Consider the following 6,074-nt stretch of genomic DNA (forward strand, 5'->3'; position numbering starts at 1 on the left):
GGAGTTCTAGACCAGCCTGGGCAACACAGTGAAACCCTGTCTCTGCTAAAAATACAAAAAAATAGCCAGGTGTGGCAACATGTGCCTATAATTCCAACTACTTGGGAGGCTGAGGCAGGAGAATCACTTGAATCAGGGAGGCGGAGGTTGCAGTGAGCTGAGATCGTGTCACTGCACTCCAGCCTGGGCAACAGAGCAAGACCCCATCTAAAAAAACACAAAAAGCAAAACAAAAACAAAAATAAAACAGCAGAAAGTAATGTTTAACCAGCTCAAGAAAGCACACTCATCAATCGTGTTCAAAATCGCTAGTAAAGCACCAACAACCATATGTGATATTTATTCAATGAATATAAATCATATGTGATTTATATTCAATTAGTATATAAAAGAGATCTTAGGATAAAATTTCTGGTCAGAAGTCCACTGTCAGCTATTAGCTGAAGCTGTCCTTATTTGAAAGTAATAAGATTTCTTTTTTTTTTTTGACACATTTCTGGTGTTTTAAGATGCCTGAGCCAGCCAAGTCTGCTCCCACCCAGAAGAAGGGCTCCAAGGTGGCGGTGACCAAGACACAGAAGAAAGATGGCAAGAAGTACAAGTGCAGCCGCAAGGAGAGTTACTCTGTGTACGCGTACAAGGTGCTGAAGTAGGTCCACCCCGACACTGGCATCTCTTCCAAGGCCATGGGCATCATGAATTCTTTCGTTAACGACATAAAGATGTTGACATAAAGCGTATCATGGGTGAGGCTTTCGCCTGGCACATTACAACACGAGGTTGCCCATCACCTCCAGGCAGATCCAGACGGCCCTGTGCCTGCTGCTGCCCGGAGACCTGGCCAAGCACACCGTGTCGGAGGGCACCAAGTACACCAGCTCCAAGTAAACTTTCCAAGGGGAGACAACAGCTTTTAGGTATATCTTTTCCAGGAGTCGTCAGTGCTGGACACTGTTTCATCTTGCAAATAAACCAATGAAAATGAGTGATGCTAGAAGAAGATAAACGGAGGTATTTTGAACAATCAAAGAAGGACCAATGAACACCTGGCTAAAAAAAATTAGCTCGTTTTTTTCTACGTATAAAACTATTAAAATGTTCTTCATAGAAATTTATGGAATGAGAAATATAAAGACAAAATTAAAATAACTCCTAGTATCTCCTATTCTTTTTAGATGTATATCATACATTCATATTCCTATATACCTATATCTCACATCATGTATCATATATAAAATAAATTTAGGTGTCATATGATATATATATATATATATTTAGATAAATATACCTAGAAACATTTTTTATGGATGTATAATTTATGGATATATTGATAATTATGTAGTTATTTGTTATTGACTATTTCAATTGATTCCCATTTTTATGCATTATAGATCATGCAGCTCACACATCTTTGTACATAAATCTTTGTTCAAATATTATTTCCTAAGGGTAGACTTCATGAAGTGGAAATACTAAATCAAAAGTGAAAAACATTTTCTAAGATTCTTAAATACACATTGCTAAATTGCTGTTCAGGATCATGCCAGTTTATAATCCCAACATAATATGGAAATTCCTGTCTTATAGCACTTGTATTTACAATATATTTTTTAAAGCATTGTTAACCTAATAGGCCCCCAAAAAGAAAAAAAATTGAAATTACATTTCCTGATTTTAATGACTGTATTAGTGAGGGTCATTTTTCCCATGTTTCTTGTTAGCCATGACCCTATAAGAAATAAACTGTGCTGCAAAATGATAAACATGATATCAATCATTCCATGGGAAGGCACTATATAAAGAATAACACCTTAGATTAAGGCCACATAAATAATATTTATCAGGTGCCTCTTCTGCAGAGGATTCTGAAGGGATACTAAACTGCGTTTAGCCGCATGCAACTGAAACTACTTTTACCTACATCGTCTCTTACAAACATTGTAACTACTCTTTGAGAAAGTGTTTACTATGGGCTGAATTGTCTCCCCATCCCCCCAAACTCATATATTGAAGCCATAAACCCCAATATGACTCTATTCCTAGACAGGACTTATAAGAGGTAATTAAGGTTAAATGAGGTCATTAGGATGGGTTCCTAATTGGATAGGATTGGTGGCCTTATAAGAAGAGGAAGATTCTGCACTTGGTCTTCCAAATTATATAATTTATTTAGAAAAAAGAAGAGGAAGAGAGAGAGCTCTGCACATATACTGAGGAAAGGGTATGTGAGCTCACAGTGAGAAGGTAGGGCACTCTACAAGCCAGCGAGGGGGCCCTCACCAGAACCCGGCCGTGCCATAGCCTGCTCTGAGACTTCCGGCCTCCAAAACTGTGAGAAAATACACTTTGTTGTTTCAACCACACAATCTACGGTATTTTGTTATGGGAGCCCAAGCCAACTAAGACAGCATCACTGCTGTCACTTACAGACAAGAAAACTAAGACTGGGAGAGATAAAAGTTAAACTTGTCCAAGGTCACAAAAGTCAGAAACAAGTGAGGTGAGAAGTTGACTTTGTTCTCCTCGATCCAAGGCCAGGACCCCTCCGCTCCACATGTAGATAGCCACCCTCACAGTCAACAGCCACATGTCCCCAGAGTCAGCATTAGACCAAGACGTCTCACCAGGAGACAAATGCCTCATCCTGAAGAAATATGTTCTAACAACTTACCCATGTAAAACATTGAACCTCATGAGAAACAAAAACGCAACGTATGTACAAAACTATGTTTACCACCTAACTGACAGTGATGTAAAGCTTAATGATATCCTTATAGTCTTGGAGGGGTTTGTATATGTGGTGAAACAGGTGCTCACGCACGGCTGATAGACTGTAAATTGGTCCTAGAGAGAAAAACAAATAAACTGGAAGGAGAAAAAAAAAAGATTTCATTTTTTTAAAAAAGAGTTCAGACTTCAGACTTCTCACCAGTTTTACCAGAAGCGGGTCTAAGTCAAGGTTTTGATGATTCTGGGGATGATATTAAAAACCACCATGAGAAAGTTCCCCAAGCTGGCCCACAGCATCTCTGGTGGTAGGAAGAGCTGTCCATGCTAACCTGTGCCAGACCACAGACCTTAATGGAATTTAACTATGAAACTAAGACTACTTCAAGGTGTACAGGGGAACGAAACCTGCCCGGAATTAAACCATGAGCCGTTGGGTCACTAAACGGAGGTGTATCTTTTTTACAAAGCACAGAACAAACTCTGTCAAAGGCAGGACAGAGCAAATGAAGTTCAAGGAGAAAAATTCACTTGCTGAAAGTGCTAAAAGCCTGTGTGAGGAAAGACATGACAACTTGCAGATTTGCATGTTGAAGTCCACCAACATTCCAAATCCTTATGGTTTCCATTTGTAATATGAAGTTTCATGATACTCCCCTTAGTGATGAATCGAATGTACTTCTCACCACTGGGAGCAATTAAAGCCAGTTGCTTATGGCCACGGCTACAAGTCTGGATGCCTAGGGAATTTGGAGGCTGGGGGTTTTCTTCCATTGCAGTGGTTCCAGGGCTGGTGGGCACAGAGGAGCCCTGCCCACCATGGGAGGAGTGAGAGATGCAGAGGCAGCCCCAGAAGGAGGCTGGGACGGGTGAACAGAGGGAAACAGAAGTGGCAAGGACAGAGGGGCCTGTGTCGGGTGAACGGGGACCGCTGTTTCCTGGAGTGGGAGTGGCTCTCAGATATGGCCCTCAGGTGCACAGGTAATCATGCAAAGGCCTCAAGGGTTTGGTCTGGGAAGAGCAGCTTGGTGCAGTGACCCCGACGGCCATGGAAATGGAGGGAGGGCCAGGCGTGGTGGCTCACACCTGTAATCCCAGCACTTTGGGAGGCCGAGGTGGGCGGATCACTTGAGGTCAGGAGTTCAAGACCAGCTTGGCCAACATGGTGAAAGGCCGTCTCTACAAAAATAGGTAGGCATAAGGGTGGGTGCCAGTAGTCCCAGCTACTCGAGAGGCTGAGGCGGGAGAATTGCTTGAACCTGCGAGGCGGAGAGTGCAGTGACCCAAGATCACGCCACAGCACTCCAGCCTGGGCCACAGAGCAAGACTCCATCTCAAAAAAAAAAAAAAAAAAAAAAAAAAAAACAAAAGAGAATGGAAGGTGGAATAAGAGCATCTGCATCCATGCCCACCCCTCTCTTCCTAGGCAGCCTGCCCTTCTTTCCGTGGAGCCTGTTCTCCTCCCTGCACTCCCACCCACCCTGCAGATGGGCTCTCAGTTAATGCAGCACAAGGAGCACAGACGGCTCTGGCGTGGCTTGGCTGGGTAACCTTGGCCAGGGCACCTGACTTCTCTGAGCCTCTGTTTCCTTATATGTAAAGTAGTGGAGGAGTAACTCCTTACCACATGACCTGGGCATGCAAAGCTCAAAAAGTGTTAGCTAGCACAATTATTGTTATCCTTGACTGCCAAGGGGGAAACAGAGGCAGGTAGAGGTTGAGTGATTTGTTCAAGGTCACACAGCTATAAGGGGTGGGCCAACGTCAAACCAGGTTGCTGTCTTCCCTGTCAGCAGAGAGCAGGCGGGGCCCTCTTGGACACTGGAAGCTTGTGTCCCTGCTGCCTCTGGGCTCTGTCCCAGCAGAGGGTGCAGAGGGGCATACAGGCCTGGGTGAGTGGTCCCACGCATACTGAGCCCTGAACCCTGGTGCTCACTTGCAGCCAGCCCTGGGGCTGGGCAGAGGGCCCCAAGGGGGCAGCAGCAGTCACCCACTTCCCCGTGACTCCCCTCATACCAAGGTCTTCAACCGTCGGCAGCCCAAATCCTCGCACAAAGCCACCGCAGACCAGACGGTCCCAGACCAACACCTTGCAAAAACACTCTGGTCACCAGCCGTGCATGGGCCCATCACTCGGGGGACTCTGGAAACAGGAAAACAGAAGCGCCACCTTAGTGAGCTGCTGTGAGGACAGTATCAGCAAATGCGCCTAGGACTGCCCAGCGCAGCCGCCCAGGCTGGTGTCGTCAATGCTCATTCCCCCCTCCTCTCCCTTCCCTCCCATGTCTCCATCTGAAGTACTTGGAGGCTTTCCCAGTGTTCCTCCAAGCAGCGTGCTCCCAGGAATTCTTGCCTAGCACAGTGGTGTTGCCATCAAATGCCTCCAGCCAGTGAAAAGGAAGCAGCCAAGTGGGTGACCACAACATCCGTCACCCTAAAAACATTACCCCCACTTCCCAACGGCCAGGGGTCGGGAGACGGACAGCACCCCGGGCAGGCGGCTCTGTGGATTTCATGCGCTGAACCACACAAAACCCTGGCAGCAGGACCTGGCCCAGAGCAAGAGTTCAAGCACTGTTGGCTGTTGCTAGGAGAGTTTTTATTTTTTATTTTTGATTGTTATTATTTTTTTAAGGCAGAGTTTCACTCTTGTTGCCCAGGTTGGAATGCAGTAGCACGATCTCAGCTCACTGCAAACTCCACCCCCACACCTGGTTCAAGCAATTCTCCTGCCTCCACCTCCTGAGTAACTGGAATTACAGGCACACGCCACCACGCCCAGTTAATTTTTGTATTTTTAATAGAGACAGGGTTTCACCGTGCTGGCCAGGCTGGTCTCGAACTCCTGACCTCAGGAGATCCACCCACCTCGGCCTGCCAGAGTGCTAGGATTACAGGTGTGAGCAACCACGTCCGGCCACCAGGAGAGTTTTTAAAAAGAAAGGTACAAGGGAGTATGTGGCTGTGTAGAGGAGTTTGTGGGTGGACAGGCTGCAGAGGTCACATGTGTCTGGTGGCCCCAATGAGACTGATTGCTGACTTCATTCCTCTACCCCATCAGTGCCTCGTGGGCATCTGGGATGCACTGGCCGTGCTCTCTATAGTGCACGGGGAGGTCAGGGGCACAGAGAGGCTCTTCCCTGAGGCGCCAACATCCCCACACAGTGTGACACTCAGCCTCAACTTGTCCGGCGAACCTCTGTCCTGTCCTGTGTCACAGCCTTTTCCAAAGCTTTTCTTGCATATTTTCAAATAATCACATGCTTTTCCTCCTGCTATTCCCGGAATAAATCCTGGTTTGTCATGGTGTAATGTTATCCAATTTAATTTTCTACTATTTCGCGTTT

The 6,074-nt window shown here is 46.0% G+C and overlaps 1 pseudogene; it reads left to right on the plus strand.

Annotated features, from left to right (window-relative positions):
• Window positions 1-509: 509 nt before the first annotated feature.
• LOC119620586 (histone H2B type 1-C/E/F/G/I-like) lies at window positions 510-888 on the plus strand (annotated as a pseudogene).
• The last annotated feature ends 5,186 nt before the right edge of the window (window positions 889-6,074 follow it).

Source organism: Chlorocebus sabaeus, chromosome 10 (genome assembly GCF_047675955.1).
Source record: "Chlorocebus sabaeus isolate Y175 chromosome 10, mChlSab1.0.hap1, whole genome shotgun sequence".
NCBI lineage: Eukaryota > Metazoa > Chordata > Mammalia > Primates > Cercopithecidae > Chlorocebus > Chlorocebus sabaeus.